Raw genomic sequence first — 14,496 nt, 5'->3', positions numbered from 1 at the left:
CGCATATCCCTATCTTGGGACCAGACCACCAAGGCATCCAGTACATAAACCAAAAGGGGTACTTTTTAATGGTGCTGCAAGCACTGGTGGATCACAAGGGATATTTCACCAACATCAACGTGGGATGGCCAGGAAAGGAACATAATGCTCACATCTTCAGGAAATCTGGTCTGTATGAACAGCTGTAGCAAGGGACTTACTTTCCAGACCAGAAAATAGCCATTGGAGATGTTGAAATGCCTATAGTTAACCTTGGGGACCCAGCCTACCCCTTAATGTCATGGCTCATGAAGTCATACACAGGCACCCTGGATAGTAGTCAGGAGCTGTTCAACCATAGGCTGAGCAAGAACAGAATGTGCTTTTGGACATTTAAAAGTGTGCTGGCGCAGTTTACTGACTCAGCCCTCAGAGAAACCAATATTCCCATTGTTATTACTGCTTGTGGCACGCTCCACAATATCTATGAGAGTAAGGGGGAGATGTTTATGGTGGGGTGGGAAGTTGAGGCAAATTGCCTGGCCGCTGATTACACGCAGCCAAACACCAGGGCGGTTAGAAGAGCACAGCCGGGTGTGCTGTAGATCAGAGAAGCTATGAAAACCAGTTTCATGGCTGACCAGGCTACAGTGTGACAGTTCTGTTTGTTTCTCCTTGATGAAAACCCACTCCCTTGGTTAACTCTACTTCCCTGTAAGACAACCTCCATCCTCTCCCCCTTTGATCACCGCTTGCAGAGGCAATAAAGTCATTGTTGTTTCAAATTCATGCATTCTTTATTAATTCATCACACAAATAGGGGCATTCTTGGGTGTCTGGGTGAGGAGGCTATGGACCTGGGGAGGAGGGCAGTTGGTTATGCAGGGGCTGCAATGGCGATCTGTGCTTTTCCTGCACCTCAACCATATGCCGGAGCATATCAGTTTGATCCTCCAGTAGCCTTAGCATTGCATCCTGCCTCCTCTCATCATGCTGCTGCCACTTTTCCTCTTGATCCCGCCACCCCTCCTGTTGCTCCCGCTTCCTGTCCTCACGTTCATTTTGTGCTTTCCTGGACTCTGCCATTGTCTGCCTCCATGCATTCTGCTGGACTCTTTCAGTTTGGGTGGACTGCATGAGCTCAGAGAACATTTCATCGCGAGTGCGGTTTTTTTCACCTTCTTATCTGTGCTAGCCTCTGGGATGGAGATGCTAGTGGCAGTGTTGAAACATTTGCAGCTGTGGGAGGGAAAAAAAGGGAGAGTAAAATTGAAAAAGACACATTGGCCACTTAAAAGGAGGGGCTGACATTTTGGGGTTAACGTGCAGCACAAACCCAACTAAACCCCCCCCCACACACCCAATTCTCTGGGATGATCACCTTACCTCCCCCACTACTGCATAGCTAACAGTGGGAATGATTTCTTTTCAGCCACTGGCAAACAGCCCAGCAGGCACAGCCACCTCTGAATGTCCCCTTAATAAAATTCCCCTATTTCAACCAAGTGACCATGAATGATATCACTCTCCTGAGGATAACACAGAGAGATAAAGAACGGATGTTGCTTGAATGCCAGCAAACACTGGGACCACATGCTGCCATGCATTCTTATGCAATGATTCCAGACTACATGCTACTGGCTGGCCATGGTAAAGTGTCCTACCATGGAGGATGCAATAAGGCTGCCCTCCCCAGAAACCTTTTGCAAAGGCTTTGGGAGAGGACTACCTCCAGGAAAGCTTCATTGACATGTCCCTGGAGGATTTCCACTCCATCCCCAGACGCGTTAACAGACTTTTCCAGTAGCTGTACTGGCTGTGAATGCATCCCAAGTCTTCAGGGCAAATTAATCATTAAACACACTTGCTTTTAAACCGTGTATTATATTTACAAAGGTACATTCACCAGAGGCACCTTCTCTGACTTCAGGGTCCAGGAGCCCGTGTTGGGAGGGTACTGTCTCCAGGGTGATAAACAGTTTCTGGCTGTCAGGGAGAACAGTTTCTCCACTTGCCTTTTGTGCGCTACCATTTTCCCCGTCTCCAAAATCCTCATCCCTGTTGTGTGAAACTCCCTTGCAGGAGTCCACATACGGGTGTGGGGTAGTTGTAGGGGCACCCCTAGAATTGCATGCAGCTCATCATGGAAGTGGCATGTCTAGGGCTCTGACCCCGAGTGGGCGTTTGCCTCTTGAGTTTTTTGGTAGGCTTGCCTGAACTCCTTAAGTTTCACACAGCACTGTTGCGGGTCCCAGTGATAGCCTCTGTCCTTCATGTCCTTGGAGATTTTTTCAAATATTTTGGCATTGTGTCTTTTGGAACGGAGTTCTGATAGCACGGATTCGTCTCCCCATACAGCGATCAGATCCAGTACCTCCCATTTGGTCCATGCTGGAGCTCTTTTGTGATTCTGGGACTCCATGCTCACCTGTGCTGATCAGCTTGCCATGCTGGCCAAACAGGAAATGAAATTCAAAAGTTCACAGTGCTTTTCCTGTCTACCTGGCCAGTGCATCCGAGTTGAGAGTGCTGTCCAGAGTGGTCACAATGGAGCACTGTGGGATTGCTCCCGGAACTCAATAACAGCAAATTGCATCCACACTAACCCAAATTTGACCCGGCGATGTTGATTTCAGAGCTAATCCCCTTGTCGGGGAGGAGTACAGAAATCGATTTTAAGAGCCCATTAAGTCGACAAAAATGGCTTTGTTGTGTGGACAGGTGCAGGGTTAAATCAATCTAATGCTGCTAAATTCGACCTAAACTTATAGTGTAGACCAGGGGTATGACATCCACAGGCAGGGACACACCCAACTAAATTACATGAATGCTCTCTCAGCCACTCATGAACCATCATTAAGGAGGCTCCAGCCAATTCCCCCCAGCTTCCCAGCCTTGCACCCCAGACCTGTACCATCTTGCACTGGTCAGAAGCCTGGCCAATGGAAGTTCATTACCCAGTCTGCCTGTCCCTCAATGTGGAGAGGACACACACTAGCCTTTGTAAACTGAGCTGAGATTTCCCAGGAACTTCAGCCAAAACACACTGTTTTAGGTAAAATATAAAACAGGTTTATTAACTACAGAAAGATAGATTTTAAGTGATTGTAAGCAGCAAGTGTAGAGATCAAAGTTGGTTACTTAAGAAATAAAGATAAATTCACAGTCAGTTCTACAAACTAAACAGGATTTGAATAAAGCAGTCTCTCACCCTGACAGATGGTACAAACAGGTTGCAGATCTTCAATATCGAGCCCTGGACCACCCTCCCCCAGTTCAAAGTCTGTCATCCAGATGTGTTTCCAGGTGTTGAGGTGCGGGGGGCAGACGGGGGGGGAGTGAGGCCAAGTGATGATGTCTGTTCCCCTCTTTTATAATTTCTTCCAGCTGCTGGAAAGATCTTTTGCTATGATGTGGGGTCTTCCCCCACTGGTCAAGCAGTTTCCATTGTCTATGCTCAAGTCTTCTGGGATGGCTGTTGGGAAAATAGATTCCATTTAATAAGCCATCGGAACATCTGGCTACTGCGTTGTTGTACCTGAGAGACTGACTGTGGGTTTCCCATCTTACAACATATTGCAATACTTCATAATCTCACATATAATGATAGCACATACAATCCAACATGATATTGATGTTCAATAGAACAAGACTTAGAATGATACCTCACAAGGCATACTTTGTACAAACATAATTTTATGACAGTGGTGAATATCAGGGTTCCCAGGTATGACTCTGAGGTACAGCGTGTAACAGGGGTAGGTATTGGGGAGCACAATCAAAATTGTAAATCAAAGATTGGGGGGGCTCAGGTCAAAAAGTTTGAAAATCACTGCTCTAAGAGGACAAACTGCTATTGTATTAAAGACAGCTAAAAATATCAGTACTTTCTTCTGTAAGCAATTGCTTCAATTGCCACAGGAATGTTATGCAGTCAGATAGTCTGTGTAATCATGAATCAAAACAATGTTAAGAGGTGGTCTATGTTCTTAAAACATCTAAGAATCCCTGTTGTAAAGCTGTTAAATTGCAAATGTATTTTTCATACTAGATAAAAAGTTTTCAGGTTATCAACTACTGGCAGGAAGACTGGTCTCCTGTCATCTGTTGTTAGCTTTAAGCAAATGAGTAAAATACAAGCTAAAATGTTCAAACTTCTTAGGCTATCTGACATGCTTATTTAAAAAAAAATCTTAATTCAAAAGTTAAAGTACATTTCAAAATAGTTTATATAAAGTCCCCTTTCTCTTCAGTTAGATTTGGAGTAAGTGCCTAGTTTAGTTTTCAGTGTAGATGACAAAGGTCTTAATGGCATCTGCATCAGTCTAAATATTTGGGTTTAAATCCGATTTTACAGTCCTCTATTTGCCACATGTACACAAACAAATCCCTGATTAACAGCCATATGCATAATCTACAATGAAGTGTAAAAAGGCAAAAGTAAACCTACAAATGTGAAATCCACAAAATCCACATTAATACCTGCCTTGCAGGCAGCCTTGTTCTTTACAATTAAAATCTTGGCCTGAATCAAACTGCTACACAACTCACCATTTGTAGTCCTGGAGAAAAAAGCAAGCTAAACATTATAGTGACCGGACTTCATGTGAACTCTAATGGAAAAATGTCTGAATTTGGCTCTTTCCTTAGTTTATTTGAAATCTTACATTTTTCTTTTAATCAGTTTTGTTTTTTTTCCTTTAGAGTCATGCATGGAGTGACAATTTGCTTTTCAAAATCCAAGTTTTCTTCCCATAGTTAGCTAATCCAAAACAGTGTTGTCAGCAACATCAACAGTGTATCTGTGAAGCTGCCAGAACTGGCTCCAACTGCGAAAAACTTTTGTCTTTTCTTGATTTATCCTCTAAGACAGAAAACAATCAACTATTTTGTAGATCCCATTGCCTGACATATCCAATTGCATAGATTTAACTGGTAGTATGGTATCATGCTCCCTGACCAGAAATCTAATCTGTGGAATATAATATAATTTGCAACATAGGAACAACAGGTTGTTCAGACTGCACAATTATTGCCAAAAAGCCATGCATTTATTTTTATTTTTATTTTATCTGTCAAAAGGCCAGGGGTGGAATGGTAGCATCTAGAAAATGGCACAACATCTGACATACAGATGTATAGATTTTGGGTTAAAGAAAGAGTCTGTGATCAATGCATTTTGCATTTTTTCAGAGGGCTGGTTTCAGCATCCCCAGATTAGGCTATTCTTTAGCTCGCTGGAACTGTAGAACTGCAGTCAAATGTCTCTGGCTGGATTACGAGCAGAAGTGGTGCCGAGAAACTTATTTTTGTACTATGCTGCTTTTGACAGGGTTATGAAAACCTCATTTTTTTATTTTTATTTTTTTGCAGTAAAAAGACAATGTAATAGAGCTTTAGCTTCTATTTTACTCTTAGAAGTTTGGTACTGGAAATTACTCTTCCAGTGGTGATTGAAAGCTATTCTAAATAGTTAAGTGATGAGATCATCAAGGTTCTTCTTATGCCTATTAGGAAACAAGAGTGAGAACTATCTAGAAGGTGGCAGGGAAACTGGTTGAGGCACTGGTAATAGAGCTCTGCAGTAAGCTGTGCTCAACTTATTTGATACAAGATAACGGGTAGAGAAGTGCAGAGGGGTATGGCTGGCATCTAGAAGCTTCTGGAACATTGGCAGGGCAAGTGTTAAGAGTCCTATAGGAAGCTGGCTGGCTCATCTCATTTATGAGCCTTCAATGGCTGTTACAAGTGGCCTGTTTCTCATTTTAACTGTAATATATATAAAAGCTCTTGATGAATACTAGTGATTTTTGAAACAATCATATGTTATCGGTGCTGATTGACTGTTTGCTCCAAAACTCTCCCTCCCTTAGCCTCCTCAGCATGGATTCACTCCTTCTTCCTGCCTGCCCTGTCCCCCTCACCCTCCTTCCATTCCCCTTTAGCTTATCCCCTGATAACTCCCCATCCCCTATCAAAAAAATGTTGTAGCACTAATATGCCACTTGCAGCCACCACACTGTTCACTTTGCTTATGTTATACCTCTTCCCCCACATTGTCTCTGTCTTGTCTATTTAGACTGTAGGCTCTTCAGGGCAAGGACTATCCACTACTATTTATATAGTGCCAAGCACAAGACAGCCCCGTGCTTCACTGGTCCTTAGGCACCACTGTAAACAGAGAGAGAGAGAGAGAGCGCTATCTGACCTTTCAACTTTAGTCATGTTGAAGGAAGTGGTAGGAAACAAGCAAATAAATGAACAGTAGTGAAAGCCATTCTAAGTCATGAGTGAAGTAGCCCAATAGTAGGATTCTCCCATCTCAAGAGGTACTGGAATCCAAGTTTTGATTTGGAGTACATGATCCAGGGTACAATTCAATGAGACTGTCTAAAGGAAAACAGAACATTAGGTTTGATCCTGCAAAGTCTGACATTTTTGCTATCATGGTTTTGACAACAGCAATTTAAGGCCCTGTTTCAAAGCTCCAGGAGCTCTTAGTTGACTTCTTTTTAGGTCAAATCTATCTTCATTAGAAAAAAGGGTAGCTGCTTGTGTCAAAGACAACTGGAAAGCAGAGACAACCTGCTTAAACAAATGTAATGTCAACATTACCTTGAGCAAAATACAAAATGAGTAACTTTTGAAAGACATCCTCCTTGCTTCTGCCTATGCTGCATGCACAAACCACCCAGAGACCTGTGCATTGGTGCAATCACCCCTGCTTTTTATTTACAGTTTACTTTCCCACAATCTTCTAGCTACAAACAGCTTCAGTCTTGCAGCTCCAGGGACAGCTATCTCCTGCAGCCAGCCAGGAAGCACTTCCCACACACTCTCTAATTCTCTGACTCCTCCCTTTCCTTCCCCCATGGCTTCTTTCCTGCCAGCCTTTATGTAGCCCCTGGCTAACGAGGCTGGCAGCTGTTTCTCATTTGTTAATCAGGCCTGGATTTACTCAGCCAATTCCCCTTCCTGGATTGGAGCTGGCTTGACATAGGCCTGGCTCAGATTTCCTTTGCCAACACCCTGTCACACCTCCCCACTTACGAACCGCCAGGTTCATCCTTCCTCAGCCTCTGCCGCCTGCAAGCGGAGTTCGTCCGGGGGAGTCTCTCCCCTTCTTTTGGGTGATCCCCGGTGTCATTTCTGGGGTTCCTTCATCCCCCACCCACAGAAACTGAACTGTGTGAGGGGTGGATTCCCCCATAGCTCTGTTGCCACAGGTCATCAAGCCAATCACATCCCTGTGGATGTCCCTTCTCCTTTATCCTTTCCCAGCCTTCTGCAGGACACCCTGGGCCTCAGGTTCTCCCAAGCCACCAAGCAGAGTCCATGTTTCCTCTCATAGAAGCTGCATTGCGTGGAGTTCCAGTTGCCCCTTTTCTCCCTCTAAGGGGTTTGAGATGGCCATCTCCCCCACACCTCCTTCCCCTCTTTTTACCCTATCTGGGCTCTGTTTGGGGTTTCTATGTTCGCTTTCCCGAGACCCTGCTCCTCTTCCTCACCAGGGCTTCTCAGTCTAGGGATCACCACCCCCTTCTTTGGGGAACCTTTCCTTTTCCCACTAGGGAGAAGGCCCGAGTCCATAGCCAACACAATGGGGTATGGTAACACCTCTACGACCCTGACCTGCTTCCATTTAAATCTGCCCCACACTTTTAGGGGCACCTGGGCTAGCAGGCAGTATTTCCCTCCCCGTGGATATACTCCAGGGTCATCCACGCACCTGGAATTATCCAGTGCAGTTTTATAAGCCCCCTCTGGACGAGCGAAGCTGTATCTACCAGGCCCCTCACCGGGATGGTGGACAGCCTCTGCCCCTTTTCACACCCTCCAGCGTTAGTCCAGCCACAAAATTCGACCTAACCACCTTCCATGTCTGGACAGTCTCCATTTTTATATCCTGACCACCCGCACTGCCAGCAAACAATTGTGCTGGCTCTACTGGGAGTTCCTCAGGGTTCCTCCTTCTTCCTCTCCAGGCCTTTGCCATGGTGGGGGTTCCCTTGACTTTTTCCCCAAACTCTGTGTCTTTATAAGGTCAGCAGCCCGCCCTTCAGGGGACATCTGCCTCCATGTATTCCTCAGTCAGCTTGACCGCTGCATCAAGCGTACTTGGCTGATGTCTCCTGGCCCAAACTTGGATATTCTCAGGGAGACTCAGTAGCGTAGGCATGTGCAGCACATTTCATTAGGGTGTGCTCCCAAGGATTTCTTTTTTTTTTTTTTTTTTTTTTTTTTTAAAAGGCAACCATTTATTGAATACTCAGTCACAAAGGATATTATTTTATTCATCAAACACACTAAAAAAACTAAACTTATTTTTTAAAAAAATTAAAAACTAAACTTAACTTAAAAAATACAAATTTAAAAAATGAGACACAAAATATCAAAATTTTTGCTGTAGTGATAACCAGGTGTATACAAAGATAAAGATCATGAAAATTGACTGCATCTTTAACCAGATAATGAGCTAACCCAAATTGACCAAAACAGATTAAGTCCATAACACCTGGTGAGCGACATTTCATTCTCTAGGACAGGAAGATGAAGAAACCTTAAACTCCTCAATCACATCATTGTAATTAACTGACGAAGCCATTCTTGTTCAATGTACAAATCATGAGTGAGTCGAGGCGCTGTTGGGACATTGTGCTTCTTAGTTTGTTTTTTACATGTGTTAGTTTTGAAAAGGTTCTTTCACCTGAACAGCTTGTAACAAGTAAGACTGCAAAGCATTGAATAGATTTGTAAAAGGCCTGGAACATGGAAGATCAATCAGATGCCTTTAGCCAATCAAGTCACTCTCTGGTGGTGTTCGTAGTGCTACCTTTAGGAACAGATTCGTCATAACCCCGAAGCAATCCGACTTCAATTTCCAACTCATCCAAGGACACTTTAAATTTATTGGCAATTATTCTCATATCGTCCCTGCCAATGTATAAGCTCAGCAGTTTTCCCATTGCAGTCACAATTTTACAAGTCTCCTGTTCAAATCGCTGGTCACTGCTGGTAATAATTGAGTCTAGGAGTGGGTAAAATGAAGTTATTCTCTCCTGCTCCTATTCTGTATCAAACTGATGCTGGGACTCAAACGCATCATCAATACGAGTGGACGTTTTTCTCTTCTTAACTGGAGGAATCGATATATCATTCTCGACACACATTTTCACACTGTCATTGAAAATTGAAAATATTCTGGGCCACTTCTCATCGCAGCCAAAGAGTTACACAAGCTTTTCACCCCTGTCATTGCAGTAAGTAAGTTGAGATGTGGAGCTTGAAGAGCCTTACTCACTTTTACTACCATCTGGAGAATAGGATGCATCATGAGAAGGGCAAAGATGAACTTGAATGAATTTAGTTAATGGATAAGGACCCTAGCTTTTATTTTAGCATCAGCAAGGCGAGTTGTTTCGATAATCTCTTGTAAAGCTTGTGAAATGATGGAGTAGTTTGTTATACAGTAGCCACCGTGTCCGCTCTGCATGCCCATCTTGTATTTGACAGGGACTTCAAAGTCTTCAGCTGGGATCCTACTTCTTGTGAATCTTCAACATTACTTCATGTTGCACAGAACTCCCCTCCATGAAGGCATAAAAGAATCTGAATAACACCAAAACATCAGACAGTTCTGTTTGTTTACTTGAAGTGTATGCATCTACTAGGACGAGGTTTCAAGCAATGCGCATAGCAGTATACATAGAGTATTTCACCATTTCTTTCTTTACATTTCATTTGAACTCCCGCAGTACATCCAGACATAGTAGATGCACCATCAAAACAGACAGATATCACTGATGACCAGTCAATTTTAAGAATGCCAAGGACGTCATTTAACTGGTCAAAAAAATAGACTGAGCATCAACTGTAATAGTCTCTGAACAGACACAAAATGTTCAACTGGACTAGTTTTTCATTGTCAAAATACCGCACCACAATGGACATCTGTTCACGGTGTCCACAGTGAATAGTGTCATCAGCAATTATTGAGATCATTTTCCATTTAGCGAAGAGACAATCTTCTGTTGCACAACGTTGTGCAGGTTACAATTAATCATTTTGGATGCGATTACTCAGATAGATAGTGTTTTGAGGAGATTGTTGCACAATGCTTTGCCATTACAGGATCATATTTTTGGAGCATATTGACAAGATTTAGAAATTAGCCTCTCAAAATTGTCAGCTTTTTCATTATGACCCTGAATGGTCTCCCACCTTTCGCCAAACACAGAACAATGTCTATCAGTTGCTCCATTACACTTCGGTTATGGCACAGTTCTTCTTGTTTTGACAGATAAGCCTGCTTGCCCTCATCCAACCAATACTCAGTAGGTTTCCCTTCATTAAAACTTGACCATGAAGAACAGCTTCCACACATGAGATTTTGACAGTTGGTGGTTTTTAAAACATTCGTTAGCCCTATGCCAGTTTCTGAATCCCTTATCAATAAATACTGGATCAGTGTGACCTTTGTTTGCTGCATCATTAGAGGAGAAGAAATGGCAGTCAAAGCAAACATGCTGCGTCCTTGATGGGCTAATTCTAAATACCTATTAGGGTGTGCCTGGGCACACCCAGCACATTCCATATGCAGCCTTGCTCCGTAGCATTGTTCTAGGACTAGGGCATCCATTATTTCCCCCATCATTTGTATCTCAGGCTTCAACCAGTGGGGGCCCAGTCCATCTGTCTCTGGGCAAATGTCCAGGGCCACATGGCCCCTCCCCCGTCCATCTGGCCAACCGGAACTTTTGGCACTATTTTTCCGCTGACAGGCCACCCAATAGGATGGCCACCCTCACTGCCTCATTAGTTCTGGGCCTTTGTCATCGCTCAATGCCATGTAGGCCACTTGAGCTTCATCCGCAAAAGTAGGGAGCCAGCGTAGGGCCAGATTGCCCTATCCCATCGGCGCCCATAGCCTACCACTCAAACATGCCAAGGAAGGCATCCGGGTCATCTGCCGGGCCCATTTACAGAGTTCCAAGCCCAGCAGCCAGATGCCATCCCCTATCACAGGGCTCACCATTTGTGCAAGAGCTGCTGCTGCATGCTGGCCTGCTTTCTTATAAAGTCCTGGTAGACGTTTTTGCTGTTCGGCTGCCAAGTTAGGAAGGCTGTCTCTCAGCCTGGTGGGACTGCTGGAAGCCTTGCAGGGCCTTCTGCATCTGCTCAGGTCTGCGCTGGCTCACAATCTCAGACAAGCCCCCACACGTGGTGGGGCACCACAGCGTCCTCCTCCCTTCTGCCGTGCTGTGCCACAAAACCAGCCAGAGACCTCTGCATTGGTGTAATCACCACCTGCTCTTTATTTACAGTTACTTTCCCACCACTTCTAGCTACTAACAGCTTCAGTCTTACAGCCTCAGGGACGCTAACTCTGCACCAGAAGGAAGAGAAGAGCTCCTGCTCCCTCTAATTCTATGCTCCTCTCTTTTTTTCTCCCACTGGCTACTTTCCTGCCAGGCCTTTATGTAGCGCCAGCTAAGGAGGCCGGCAGCTGTTCCCCATTTGTCAATCAGGCCTGGACTTACTCAGCCAGCTCCAATTCCCCTTTCTTGATTAGAGCTGGCTTGACATAGGCCTGGCTCAGATTTCCTTAGCCAGCACCCTGTCACAGTATCATAAAGGGGGAAAACAACCTAAAAATCAATAGGAATGCTAATGCAACAATCAAGCAGATGATTGCACTAACCTGAAAAATGGCCCGTTAATGGCTAAAAATATTCACTGAGGAAAAGTGAGTGCCCACAAAATTGTTTCTATATCTGAAGAGAAAGTGGAAGATTATTATGTCTAAGTTGCTGATGATGCCAACTAGTAATGCCAAAAACAAGGTTACTTAATTTATAAGAGCAAACGGAGGGTGAAAAAGATGAGAGAACAGCTCGGACACAATCATCTTGAACTCCTAGCATAATAGCTGTTCAGAAGAATGCAGTTACACATATTATGGAAGCCCAAAAATTCCACAGTGACAATCCACCGCATATGGAAATTAGGCACTCTTAATTAAAATGTGAGATAACACTTAATACTTCATTTTTCCAGCATATAAAAAGCTATGTTTGGTGACTGAAAGAGGACTGATATCACAGTGGCCCTAGTCCAACAATCAGGACTGTCACCGTATCTGCATGTTCCCAACAAGTTCTTAGAATGTACTGGAGACACGTTTTTATTTCAGAAGGTGGAGAAAGCCACTTGGGTGAGAGGCTGTTGTAAGATTTGCTTTTGACAAAAAGGGAAGAACTGGTTGAGAATTTGAAAGGCAGCTTGGGTGAAAGTGATCATGAAATGATAGAGTTCTTATTCTAAGGGATGGTAGGAGGGAAAACAGCACAATAAAAATGGATTTTAAGAAGGCCAGACTTTAGCAAATTGGAGTTGGTGGATAAGATCCCTCGGAAGCAAGTCTAAGGAGGAAAAACAGTTCAAGAGAGTTGGCAGCTTTTCAGAGAGACATTATAAGGGCACAAGAGCAAACTATCCTACTGTGAAGGAAAGATAGGAAGTATGGCAAGAGACCACCCTGGCTTACACAGGAAATCTTAAATTATTTGAAATAGATGTCATAGAAAACAGGACTGGAAAAGGGCAAATATAGTGCCAATCTGTAAAAAGGGGAACAAGGACAACCCAGGGAATTACAGACCAGTCAGCTTAACTTCAATACCCAGAAAGATAATGGAAAAAATAATTAAGCAATCAATTTGCAGAGACCCTAGAAGATAAAAAGTTGCAGCGCTGTTAATTGCCAGCGTAGACAAGAAACACAGCCTAGATGGAGCTACTATAAGGTGGGTGCAAAACTGAATGGAAAACCATTACCAAAGACTAGTCATCAGTGGTTCAGTCAACTGGAAGGGCATATCAAATGGGGTCCTGTGGGGATCAGTTCGGGGGTCTGTCAATGTCTTCATCACTGATTAGATAATGGCACAGAGAGTTACTCTTATAAAGTTTGCAGATGATACCAAGCTGGGAGGGGTTGGAAGTGCTTTGGAGGATAAGATTAAAATTCAAAAGGATCTGGACAAACTGCAGAAATGGTCTGAAGTAAATAGGATGAAATCCAATAAAGGACAAATGTAAAGTTCTCCACTTAAGAAGGAACAATCAGTTGCACACATACAAATGGAAATGACTGCCTAGGAAGGAGTACCACAGAGGATCACAAGTTAAATATGTGTCAACAGTGTAACACTGTTGCAAAAAGCAAACATCATTCTGGGATGATATAGAGGAGTGTTGTAAGTAAGACACAGGAACGTAATTCTTCTGCTCTACTCCATGCCAATTAGGCCTCAACCGGAGTATTGTGTCCAGTTCTGGATGCCATATTTCATGAAAAACGTGGAGAAACTGGACAAAGTCAAGAGAAGAGCAGCAAAAAATGATTTAAAGGTCTAGAAAACATGACCTATGAGGAAAGTTTGAAAACATGTGTTTGTTTAGTCTGGAGAAGAGAATACTGAAGCAGGACATGATAAGTTTTCAAGTACATAAAAGGTTGTTACAATGAGGAGGATAAAATTGTTTTCTTTAACCTCTGAGGATAGGATAAGAAGCAATGGGCTTAAACTGCAGCAAGGGCAGTTTAGGTTGGACATTAGGAAAAAATTCCTGTCAGGGTGGTTAAGCAGGGAGGTTGTGGAATCTTCATTATTGTCTAACCTGCTCTTAAAATCTCCAAAACACCTGTCAGGGATGGTCTAGATAATACTTAGTCCTGCCCTCATCCTGCAGGGGACTGGACTAGAAGACCTCTCGAGGTCTCTTCCAGTCCTATGATTCTGTGCACCTAGCATATGTTGAAATTTGCAGCTAACACAAGGAAGGCTTCAAGCCACACATATGCAGCACACATTTTATACCATAACTCAGGCAGTTACTAACTCATGAATAAAACTGAAGAAAGTTTGGGGGAAAATGTAGTGAGCAGGGATCCTAGAAATCAGTTTGCCATGGAAAAATACAGAATTTGCATCTTTACAGAGAATCTTTAGTTTGTACATTTTGAGATAAAATAAAAACAAATTAACTAAATTTTACTGAAAATTCCAGTATCACTTATTCAATGCATGCAAACTCCCCCTCTTGTGGTTGATTTTTGAATGAGCATTAAATTTACATAACTAAAAATACTCCAACAGCTTCTGGTTTGTAGAAGTTACTCAACTGGGGATAGGGGTTTGTTTTAATGCATCTCAAATTTCACTTCAGCCAGCAGATGTATTTAAAGTTATGAAAGATGCTGAAAACCTTAAAAATCACTCCTAAAGACCGTCTCACTCAGTCTGGCAAGGACAAATTTCACATTAATGGTAATGTCTGTTCTGTACTGTATGGAGCAAGGCTGTTGATTACGTTAGAAGGCAGACAACTGTAGAACACGTGGGAAATGCTAAACAAACTAAGTGAAAATGAGGTTGAAACAGCAGGGTCATCGACAACAGTAAAGAAACAATGCATCGTGACTGGATCGTTCCAGCGTTTTGACAACTGCCA

Source organism: Dermochelys coriacea, chromosome 2 (assembly GCF_009764565.3).
Source record: "Dermochelys coriacea isolate rDerCor1 chromosome 2, rDerCor1.pri.v4, whole genome shotgun sequence".
In the NCBI taxonomy this organism is placed as follows: Eukaryota; Metazoa; Chordata; order Testudines; family Dermochelyidae; genus Dermochelys; species Dermochelys coriacea.
The sequence above is the reverse complement of the archived record's forward strand: the minus strand, read 5'-3'. Positions refer to the sequence as shown.